The sequence below is a fragment of the Castor canadensis genome, chromosome 16 (assembly GCF_047511655.1).
Source record: "Castor canadensis chromosome 16, mCasCan1.hap1v2, whole genome shotgun sequence".
NCBI lineage: Eukaryota > Metazoa > Chordata > Mammalia > Rodentia > Castoridae > Castor > Castor canadensis.
Window position 1 is genome coordinate 41078592 of NC_133401.1, and position 11518 is coordinate 41090109.

The window sequence follows — 11518 nt, forward strand, 5'->3', positions numbered from 1 at the left end:
TAAAGAGTTTTAGATGAAATAAAAAGGACAATTTCAATGGTCCATTAATATAGTTTTCCTCTAGGGGTACCTGCCTCATTTAGATGCTAACACTGTGTAACAAATTAACTTTTAGCAGCTTACAACAACAAATATTAATGCATGAAATTTCTAAAAGTAAGGAATCTAGGAGCTGCTTAGCTATGTGGTTTTGCCTTAAAGTTTCTCAGGAGATGTCAGCTAAGGCTGCAATAATCAGAAGGGTTGAATTCAAGGCCAACCTGGGCTACATAGCAAGACCCTGTCTCAAAACAAACAAAAGGGTGGGGGGAGCCTGCTATTGTAGATGACTCTCTCAGAAGGTCTGTGAAGGAGGAAAAAGAAGTGGGATGTAAACCAAAGGACAAAGCAGAGTAAAAATGGTTCTGATGATGTTTTCAGAATGGAACTGTTACATGCCGGTGTCGAGGGTCCTTGCCTTCACAGGCCAGAGAACTGGCTCGCGAGGCAGCTGAATGATGAGCCAAAGCTGGTGTATAAAGTAGGATTTATTAGAGAGAAAGGAAAGGCTACAGCTAGAGAAGGGCAGCGGAGCCCAGAAGCCAGTAGCTCACTGCTCAGGTGAAGGCTGGGGTTTTTATGGACATTCTAACTCTGGGTTAAGTGGGTTTTTCTCATTGGCCATGGATTCATGGGCTTTCTCAGGTGAACTGGTTTGGTTTGCACCTTTCTTGGGGGAAGGGAACAATCTTGAGAGCATTTTGCTCATCAGCCCTGTGGCAGATCTGTCGGACTCTGTATCTCTCTTTAGGATGCAGGAACGCAGGCCTCCATCTCCTCAGGATGTAGGAGTGATATTGCTCTCCATAGGGGATGGGATACTCACTCATCTGCCTTGGGTCTGCAGACCCAACAGAACAAACTTAATCTTTAAGTGCACTGGAAAGACTCATTTAGGAAGAAACAGTTGGAATATGTACATAAGGGAACAGGTAACTGAGAGTCTAATATTTGAGGACAATGGGAAGGACCTGAACCCAGAACATACTTGTGGGGATGGTCTTGTGACAAGGAACAGCACTTGTAAAGCTGGGCAAGAGGAAAGCATGGATGTGATTAGGGGTGCATTTGTAGTATGGTTTGGGGAAGATGAGGGAGTGACCATTTGATGGCTTCAGTTTTCTTCATGTAGCAAGCAGCAAGGTCTTCTTACTGTAAGAAAGGAGCAAGGGTAGTCAGGGGTATAAGGAGGTAGGAAAAATATGAACTGCAAAGCAGAGAATTACTCAGCAGTGCTGTTGGCTCAAGTAGTCTCTGATCAGAAGATTCCCAAATTCATTGTGTCCCACATGGAAGCACCCAGACAGGACATGTGGGTGTAGTAAGGAAGGTAATGGAGTTTATTAAAGATAAGGAAAGGAGTTACCAAAGGCCACAGTAGGCCAGGTGGAAGATGGAAGCAGAGAGAGTGTCTTTCTCTCTCTGGATGCTTTTAAAACCTATGCTAACTATAGGAAGGGAAGAACCTGGTGATTCCCAACTACCAATAATCAATGAGTGGGGAGGGGCATGGGTGATTCCTGGGCTGAGGTGGGGGTGGTTTGAGTTGTCCCTGGCCAGGGTGTGAATAACCTACACACATTTGCAATTGAAAACAAGGCTCAGAGAGAGAGAATAATGTTCAACCTGAAATACCATATTATGTCATGCATGTTTTAAGAGTCTGGAGCTTTTCCTATCTTAGCCTGCCTCAGTGCCACAGGGCTGATATGATGCTGTTATCATATTAGTCTGTAGGAAATGGTGAGATCCCTGAGAAATAGAGAGCAAATGAGACCAGATTAAAGGAGAAAATCACAACCCAAAATATCCAGAGGAGAAAACTGAAATGAAAGGTGAGAGCAACTTGAGGATTCTCAACCTCAGAGGCAGGGGACATGGGGAAACAAGAGTGAGCCCTGGCACAAGCATGGTAATACATGCTTGTAATTCCAGCTACTAATGTTGGAATTAAAGACCCTCCAGTGCTGAAAACAGACACACAAGAGACAGAAAATCTTGACAAGGCAATTTCTCTTGCTCAAGAGGGTGCAATCATGTGCTCACTCCAGCTAAGCAAACACACAAGCACAAAATGGCTGACAGTGGCTCCTCCTTATATCCCTCTTATAAGATACAATCGTACCTGCCCCTCACCTGGGATTTGTCCAGGTCAAAGGTTCACAAGCTTTCCTGATTGGCTAAAAGGCTTGGGGGATGGGTTAGGGCATACAGTTTGGTAGGCAATGGAGTTGTACAGGAATCTGGAAGAAGAAGCAAGGACCCTTTAAACGCTAAAGTCACCTAAGATGGTGACCTGAGGAATTTTTAAGTAATCTAAGAGGGTAACAAATACTTTGATAGAAAAGATCATTTCTCTTACAATTTCCCCCTCTTTTAAATTCTTTTCTTCAAACTCATGTAGGAGTCGCTGGCTCTCATGTTCCAGTGTTTCTAATACAAACAAGTTATTTTGGTAGTGTGGGGGTGATTGTTTGGTGAGGGCTGTCTCAATTAACTGCTGTATTATTCCTTGGACACAAGGAATTATGCAGCATCCTACTAAAATTAAAACTCCAGCCACTATGATCAAGGAGGTTAAGATTGAGGTCATCTACCCCTTCCATCTTCCAAGCCATTTTTCCATTAAGTCAGTGAAGGGATCATTTATACCTGAATTTTCAGCTAGCTCATTAGATAGGGTAGTTAATCCCTGTAGGGTCTTAGTAATAGTTTCATCAGGGGCTGTATTTTTTGGTATAAATGTGCAACATGAAACTCCAATCATTATGCAAACTCCTCCCTTTTTAGCCAACATGATGTCTAATGCTAGCCTGTTCTCCCAAGCCATCTGGCTAGTTAGTCCCAATTGCTCTGCTATTCCTTTGATAGCATCCCTGGTATAGTTAACAAACCTTTATTGGTTATAATAAATATAATTAATCCAATCGACATTTTTATTTATAATGGATCACCAAAAGAGTACTGATTCAAATCCCACTGCAATTTGGCTCCTGGCTTTGAATTTGTTTGGCACCCTCTAGGAGCCCTGATGGCATCAATGTAAACATGGGGATCAAGGGAGCCTCCTTGGTTGTCTGCAGTGTCTATGTCTATGTCTCTCCTTTTTCTAGATGTTGGGGCATGGGCTGGGGATCTAAATGCTAGGGTGAAAGGGATTGCCAACTGCACCAAAGCACAGGTGCCCAGTTACCTGGGGAAGTCTCAAGTAAAAGTCCTCTGCCGTACCACCAGATATCAGCTCTGCTCAGAGTGTGGACTGGTTTGTGAGGCTGTTGAAGGACCGGCTTTCACTGCATCCCATCAGGTTTCCCACATTTGCCAATTGTCCCCCCTGTCTGGAGAGACATAAGGTATAATTGATGTCTAGGGTGGGTGGCCTAATAGTCCTCAGGGGCTGACCTGTGGGACCTCTGACCTCTGGGAATAGTAGTGATAGCGTCCATCAGGATTCATTGCCCCAAGCCTTGGCATTCTGAAACATAGCCAACATGCAATACAGTCTATCTGGATGTGAGGACCATCCTAATGAAAATGGGACCACCTTAGACTCTGGTCTCCCAGTAATACAAACAACAATTGCTCTTATTTAATGTGCAGACAGAATATTTTATCCATTTCATCCAAGAATTTGTATCCCTGTACCTGATTTCAACAGCCACAGTTTGTCTTAGGTTCTTGACTTCTACTACAGTTACCTGAGTTTGATTGTTGTACAAACATGGAGGTAATGTTGGAGTGGAGGTAGAACTGGGTGTCACCTGGGAGGGATTGGGAGCTAGATGGAGCTCAAAGGCACCTAACAGGTCTGTTCCTGAGACATCTGCCCCCAACCCATATCTATGAAATATAGATGGTTCTCATGTCATACTACAAGGGTTTTCTATGACTAATCTAAGTGGGTTACATTGTTCATCTTTACAAGTAGGAGAGGGGTGTGTCCAAAACAGCTGTAATTTTGACTGTAGTCTGTTAAAAGACTGTCAACTATTTTGTATGGTGGAAATCAGAATCTTTCCAGTGCCCTAGTGTCCAGCCTTTAGGATTTTCATAAAAAGGGGGAAGTGTATCCTTTATATCCAGTGTTCCACCCCACAACCGTCCACTCTGGACAGATACCAGATTTCCCTGTGGATCCCGGGATGGGACACTTATAAAGGGAGTATCCTTGGAGTTGAAGTTGGGATGTAAGGTCTCCACAAGGAAGGACCTGACTTGCATCGAATTAAACAATTAAATAAGGGAAAGGTACTCTGAGTTACATTAATAATAAGCATACCATTTCCCAAGTGAAAGAGAGAATATTTTCACTACAGTCTTTTTAAAGTCACTTTGGTGTTGCCTGGATGTGACAGCACAGCCCATTGTTCCTTCTGATCAGGTGGGGGCACCTTCTTTACCCATGTGTGATGAATCCACCCCTGCTCTGCAGTCCAGACGGCTGTCTTTGTGGTCAGCAGGACCAGGAAGGGTCCTTCCCAAGCTCCGCAAGCTTATTTTCTTTCCGGGTCTTGACAGGCACATGATCGCCAGGCTGGTGCAGGTGAACAGGAAAGTCAAGTGGAGGAGCCTATGCTAACAATCCTTTTTTCCTAAGACAAAGTAAAGTAGATGACAATCCAAGTATATGATTTTTGAGGAAACAGTCTTTGGTTTCAATGGTAGGTACATCAGTAACAACGCTAAGAAGCCCATAAAGCACTTCATAAGGGGAGAGGTCAATGTCCTTCTGAGGGGCTGTCCTAATTCTGAGTAGCGCTATGGGAAGGTGTTTAGTCCAAGGTAATCTGGTCTCTAAGAATAATTTAGTGAGTTTGTTTTTAAGAGTCTGATTCATTCTTTCAACTCTCCCTGAGGAAGGTGGATGACAGAGAGTATGATATTCCCATTTGAACTCTAGAGCCTTCATACGCCTCTTAAGGTCATTGGCAGTGAAATGACTCCCATTGTCTGAGTCTATATTTTCTATAACCCCAAACCTTGGGATTATGTTTTCTGGTAATAACCTAATTACCTTTGTAGTAGTGGCCCCTGGGAGAGGGATGGCCTCAACCCAGTGAGTGAGATGGTCTACAATAACCAAGAGGTATTTAAGATGAGATTTGGGCATCTCAGTGTAATCTATCTGAATTCTTTGGAAGGGTCACATCCGGGGTTTCTACCCCCAGCTGGTCTCTGTCTCAGAGCTTGCTTGTTAATCTTTCAACAAGTAAGACATCCTTCTGATACTTGTTTGGCTAGTGTATAGATCCTTATACACACACAGGCTCACAAAATTGCATCACACATGGCTTGGGGTCCCCAGTGGCTCTCCTGATGGAGATAGGTGAGGAGTTCTATCATTAGGGACTTTCAGATCATTTCCCTACCATCAGGGAGAACCCATTTTCCCTGTTCAGTCCTGACTGCCCCAAGATTTTTAGTTGCTCTTCCTTGGAGGGGGTAAAGATAGGGATGACATGAGGGGCAGGGAGGTGCGGAATGAGACAAAAGACCGGGGCCTCAGAAGTGAGAGCAGCCTGTTTTGCTGTCTCATCTGCAAAAGAATTTCACTGAGTCTCAAAGTTTACCTACTTTTGGTGATCTGGCACATGGACTATGGCTATTTCTTCAGGTAGTTTTAGGGTCTCTAATATTTGTCGAATTAATTCTCCATGTACCAAGTCTTGGCCCTTGCTGTAGATTAAGCCCCGTTCCACCCAGATTTTTCAAAAGGTGTGGACCAAACCAAATTTTGAATCAGTGTATATGGTCCCTTCTTTGTCCTTTAAGTGTTTTAGGGCCTGATTTATAGCAAACAACTAGCAAGTCTGTGCCAACCAATTGTTAGGGAGTTGGCCTGATTTTATAGTCATGGCCTTCCCATCTACTATAGAATATCCATTATGCTTTTTTCCCCCAATTACCCAAGAATATCCATCCACAAAGAAATGGAACCCAGTCTGGAAAGGAGTTTCCCCAAGATCTGGCCTCACTTTTGTTTGATATTCAATAATATCTAAACATTTATGTACAATGGCTCCTCCCTCCTGCCTTCCTGCCAAGGAAGTGGCTGGATATAGGGCCTCATCAGTAGTTAAAGTTAGGTCATCCTTTTCTAGCAAGATAGCCTCATACTTTAGGTTCCTGGAATCCGTCAGTCATCTACCCACATTCTGATTTAAGATTGTCCTAACTTGATGGGGGGTGCTAATAATCAGGTCTCCCCCAAAGGAGATTTTTCTACTTTCTTTGGTTAGAAGGGCTGTAGCTGCTTCTGCCTGAATACACTCAGGCCAACCTTGGGTAACAGGATCCAGGAACTTAGATAAGAAGGCCATAGGTTGACGTTGGCCCCCATGTTTTTGGGTTAGCACCCAAGGGCAACTCCCTTATTTACATTCACAAAGAGGTGAAAGGGCTGTTCAAGAGAGGGCAAGGCTAGCATTGGGCTATGATAAGGGCTTGTTTTAGCTCATCTACTTGCTTTATCTCCTCTGGGGTCCAAAGGAGGGGGTCTGGTCCCTCTTGGGTCAATTTGAGATATAATATAAAGATTTAGTTTTAAGGGCATATGAGCCTATCCACAAACAGCAATATCCGACTAAGCCAAGGAACTTTCTCAATTCTTGTTTTGTTCCTGGGAGCAGGAGACCAGTGATTCCTTCTATTCTTTCTGGACCAATCCTTCATTGGCCCTTACTGATCAAATGTCCCAGTCTCAGCAAACTGTAACTTATTCTTTGAAATATGAAGTTCCCAGGTTTCTCAGAAACTTATAAAGCTAATGATGGTGTTGATCACTTCTTCCTGATCATCCCCTGACAAAAGTAAATCGTCCACATATTGGAGAAGTCACATGTGGGGATCCAATATGAACTTTTCTAAGACTTATTCTAAAATCTGGCCAAAGAGATGAGGGGAGTTGGTAAATCCCTGGGGAAGGACAGTCCACCTGTACTGTCACTTGTGTCCTGAGTGGGAGTCCTTCCATTCAAAGGCAAATATGTCCTAACTGTTCGCATCTAATGGGCAGGCCTAAAATGCATCCTTTAAGTCCATTACACTAAACCACTCATGGTTATCTGGAATTTTGCTAGAAGAGTGTAGGGGTTCAGGACTACTGGGTGCTTTGCTTGGACTATTTGATTGATGGTTCTAAGGTCTTAAACAAACCAGTAGGACTATCTATCTTTTTGACTGGGAGGATTGGAGTATTGAAGGGAGATGTACAAGGTTCAAGAAGCCCATTTCGTTTCAGTCCCTCTATAACTGGCTTCAAACCTATCCTCCCCTCCATAGGAACAGGTATTGTTTTCTCCTAACAACCTTCCTGGTCTTCTTTAATTGAACTTTGATAGGTGTAACCTGGAGGCCATCCCGGTTCCTGTCTCTAGCCCAGACTATTGGCTTAATTTGTTTCTCAGCCCATGGAATAAGCAGATTTAGGAATGCTTGTATTTTATCCCTTTTTACATGTAAACCAATTCCTAATCAGGTCATTAGATCTCTTCCAAATAGGTTGGTACCTGCCTCAGGGACTAGGAGAAATTGTATCTTAGTGGTCCTGTCTTGGAAATAAACACCTGTTTCTTGTAATATTTTAACTGGAAAGCTTTCTTCCTTTACCCCAGAAATGAGTATCCTCTCTGGGGAATAGATTAATCCCCTGAACAGAAGACAGAGGGAGGATCTGGAAGCACCTGAGTCAACCAGGAAGGTGACAACTTCATGTTGTGGTCCCACTTCTAAATTTATCAAGGGCTTTGAGTGGGACCCTTGATAAAAGAGCCCCTAGCCCCTATTCTTCATCAAAGGTCATTAAGGGAACAGTTTCCCTGCGTGCTCTTTCCCATTCTGGACATTCTCTCTTGAAGTGTCCAGTCTCCCCACACTTAAAGCACTTATTTTCCCCTCTTCTTTGCTTCATCTTCTGACTTTCTGGTCTCTTATACCCCACGAGGGAGGCCAGGACAGTTGAGGTCCAATAGGATATTGGTTTGGCGTTTCCGTATTAACCTGCTCGATTGTGGATAACAATCTTTGCTTTTTGTTTTTGTTTTTCTTCCTCTCTCCTTACATACACCTTTTGTGCCTCTCCTAATAATTTCTCTATGGATCTATTTTACCAATTTTCTAGTTTTTGTAATTTTCCTGCTATATCTGGCTAGCTGTTTGTAACAAAGTGAAATTTTAACATTCTCTGTACCAAAGGGTCTTCTAAGTCTAGCCCAGCATACTTTCTCATCTGACCCTTGAGGCTGCTCATGAACTTGGTTGGTCCCTCATCCTTCCCTTGTTGGACATTGAAGGCTTTAGAGAGGTTTTGTGACCTTGGCACTGATTCCCAGATTCCCCTTATTATTAAATCTCTCAAGTCCCTCATATTTTCTCAGTGTCCTGGGGTGTTGTTATCCCACTGGGGATCTTGGCTAGGAAACTTAACATCAGCTGCCTGGACATTCTGTCCAGGGGATGTTCACATTCCCAGATAGCCATTGCTGCTATATGAATCATGGCTCTTTCCTCCCCTGAGAAGAGAATTCCCAAAATAGACATTAACTCAACCCAAGTATCTATCTGTGGTCCCAAAAATTGATCAGCCTGTTCTGCAACCCAGCAGGGATTCTCGAGAAGGGGTTGCAACTCCTTTTAAAAGTTTCAGATCTCAAAGCTGGTAAGAGGGGCACTTACAAACCCAATTTCACCCCCTCTGAGGGGTCCTCCCTGAGAGGAAAGAGGGAATATGGTCTTTCCCCTTGGGACAGAGGAAAAGATAGATTGTCAATGTCCCAATGACATTGCTCTAACTCCTTTTGGAGTCACAGTAAAGATGGGTTTCCAGCAAGGACTGGGGGAGCAGGGAGTTGAAGGGGGAGTTGAGGTGGAAGGGTTAGGAGTGGGAGGTGGAGAGGCAGAAGCCTTGAAAGGGGACAAAGGTGAAAGAGTTGGGAGGAGAGGTGGAGAGGTGGAAGACTGGTGGGCAGGGAGTTGAAGGGGGGTGGAGGTAGAAAGGTTAGGAGGGGGAGGGGGAGAGGTGGAAGCCTGGGGTGGCAGTGTGGGGCCAGCTCTGGCGCCTAAACCAGAGGAACAGCAGGGTTATGGGGGAAAGGGAGAGAAGAGCAAATCCCAGTTAGAAGTGGTTTTGTGGGTTTTGTCTTTTTTTCTTTTCTTTAAGTGGAACCAGGACTACAGGACTGTGTCTCCAACAGAGGGCATATTCCATCTCCTCTTGAGTGATGGAGCTCTTGTTGCTAACATGCTCAATTAATAGTTGACAGACCCAGTCCTTGTCAGACCCAAATTTTGACCAAAAAACCAAAGGCTTTAAGATTGGTTCTTGGGTCCAGATAAAACAATAGTATTTAACCATTCTTTGTTTCTTTTTCCCTATGGTAGGGAGGCTATCATCCCAATATTTTAACATCTTCCCTAAGGGACTCCAGAGGGTGTTTTATCCTGAGCCTTTGTTTTCTGGCCCCCCTCTTTGCTGCCTTTATTTCCCATTTCTCCCTTCTGGTTGACTGTGCTCTGTCTATCAGGAGCTCCACTCCCCCACCCTTTTGCCTTGGAGGTTTCTTGCACTCTGATTCTTTTTCACTTTGTCCAGCTTTGCCTACATCCTTTGTGAAAGCTTGAGGCACCTGTTGGTAGCCTGTGAGTCAGTATAAGCTCCTGACCTGGATTAGATTTAAAAATATAGTCCACCTTAAATAGTATGAGGTCACCTCAGAACTATGGATCAGGACTCTACTTTTGCCACATTACCCAACACATCTCATTCACACATCACACAGCCTCCAGTACCCCAACCATCAAGACATTACTTGGTCACCCCTGAGATATTTCTTATCTTGGTTTGTGCACAAAACTCACATGGTTTCGGTGGTTCCTGTCTTCAGAGCTCTTTTACCCACATTGTCAAGAATTCTGGAGTCCAAGTTCATTCGTAGATCCAGAAAGTTGTCACCATTGGCCAAACCTTGGGGCTACCACAACCAGGCAGCAGGATGCATCTCCCAGGGGAAAGGCCAGGGGTCCTCCCTTTCCCAGATGGAATGTAACATCCCGGGCAAGCCCCCAAATTGTTGGAATTAAAGACCCTCCAGTGCTGAAAACAGACACACAAGAGACAGAAAATCTTGGTGAGGCAATTTCTTTTTTTTTTCTTATTTTTCTTGGCAATTTCTCTTGATCAAGAGGGTACAAGCATGTGCTCACTCCAGCTAAGCAAACACACAAGCACAAAATGGCTGACAGTGGCTCCTCCTTATATCCCTGACACAATCATACCTGTCACTCACCTGGGATTTGTCCAGGTCAAAGGTTCACAGTCTTTCCCAGTTGGCTAAAAGGCTTGGGGGATGGGTTAGGGCATGCAGTTTGGTGGGCAATGGAGTTGTACAGGAATCCAGAAGAAGAACCAAGGACCCTTTAAACACACAAGTCACCTAAGATGGCGACCTGAGGAATTTTTAAGTAATCTAAAAGGGTAACAAATACTTTGATAGAAAAGATCATTTTTCTTACACTAGGGAGGCAGAGATCAGGAGATTTGAAGCCAGCCTGGGCAAAAATATAAGATCTTACCTGAAAAATAACCAAAGCAAAAAGAGCTGTAGGGGTGGCTCAAGTGGTAATAATGCACCTGCCTAAAAAATGTGAGGCCCTGAGTTCAAAAAAAAAAAAAAAGCAACTGGCAGCAGAGGCTTCTGCCTCCAGGCAGAGCAGTGAAGAATGGAAGAACCTGAGCCCAAAGGGCAGGTGGGTCTCTGTGATGATGTGGTGACAAGAGACTGGGTGTTCACATACCTTACCCAGCTGTAATTAACCTCTCCCAAAGTTACCAGCAACCAGGTGTGAAAAACAGATCTCAGCAGGGAATGTCCAAAACTGAGATGAGCACCCCAAAAAGAATGACAAAATATTTGAGGAAAACTCTAACACCAAAAGTAAGAAATCTTATACCCAGAAAAGGAAAAAAGTAACATCTAAGGAAATGGAACTAACAGAGTGAACAGCATGGCTTGATTCTTCTCTTGCCTGAGCGAGGGAAAAGAAACTGGCTGGGAACACCTGAATCGGCTTTGAAATTCTCAAGCCAAGAAGTTGCTTCTTTAGTGTTCTGGTTCTTTTTAACAAGTTCCCTTAAGGCAAAGGATGATGACTCAGTCTTGTTCTGGATGGAGAGAGAGTTCCATATTGGATAAAAACACTTGGGCTTAAATGTCAAAATATTTTCTCAGCACACCAAAAAGGGATCTTATTACATATGTTATAATATTAATGAAACAAACAGTAGAATTCAAGATGAGCTGGCTCAGGTGGTAGAGTACCTATCAAGCACAAGGCCTTAAGTTCAAACCCCAATACTGAAAAAATAGATAGATAGATAGATAGATAGATATTCAAGATGAAAAGCACTAAGAAGGAAAAATAATGATATTTCATATAAGAGAACAATTAACAAAGAAGTATTGAATTTTTATTTATCTCATAT

General features: G+C 43.6%; 1 long non-coding RNA gene across 1 annotated transcript; it reads right to left on the reverse strand.

Moving 5' to 3' along the window:
- Window positions 1-531: 531 nt before the first annotated feature.
- On the reverse strand, window positions 532-10126 carry LOC141418081 (uncharacterized). The gene is made up of 4 exons (XR_012442713.1): window positions 9895-10126; window positions 4440-4631; window positions 3233-3377; window positions 532-1191 (listed from the first exon to the last, which is right to left on the reverse strand). It is a non-coding gene; the product is annotated as an uncharacterized lncRNA (long non-coding RNA).
- Window positions 10127-11518: the final 1392 nt, after the last annotated feature.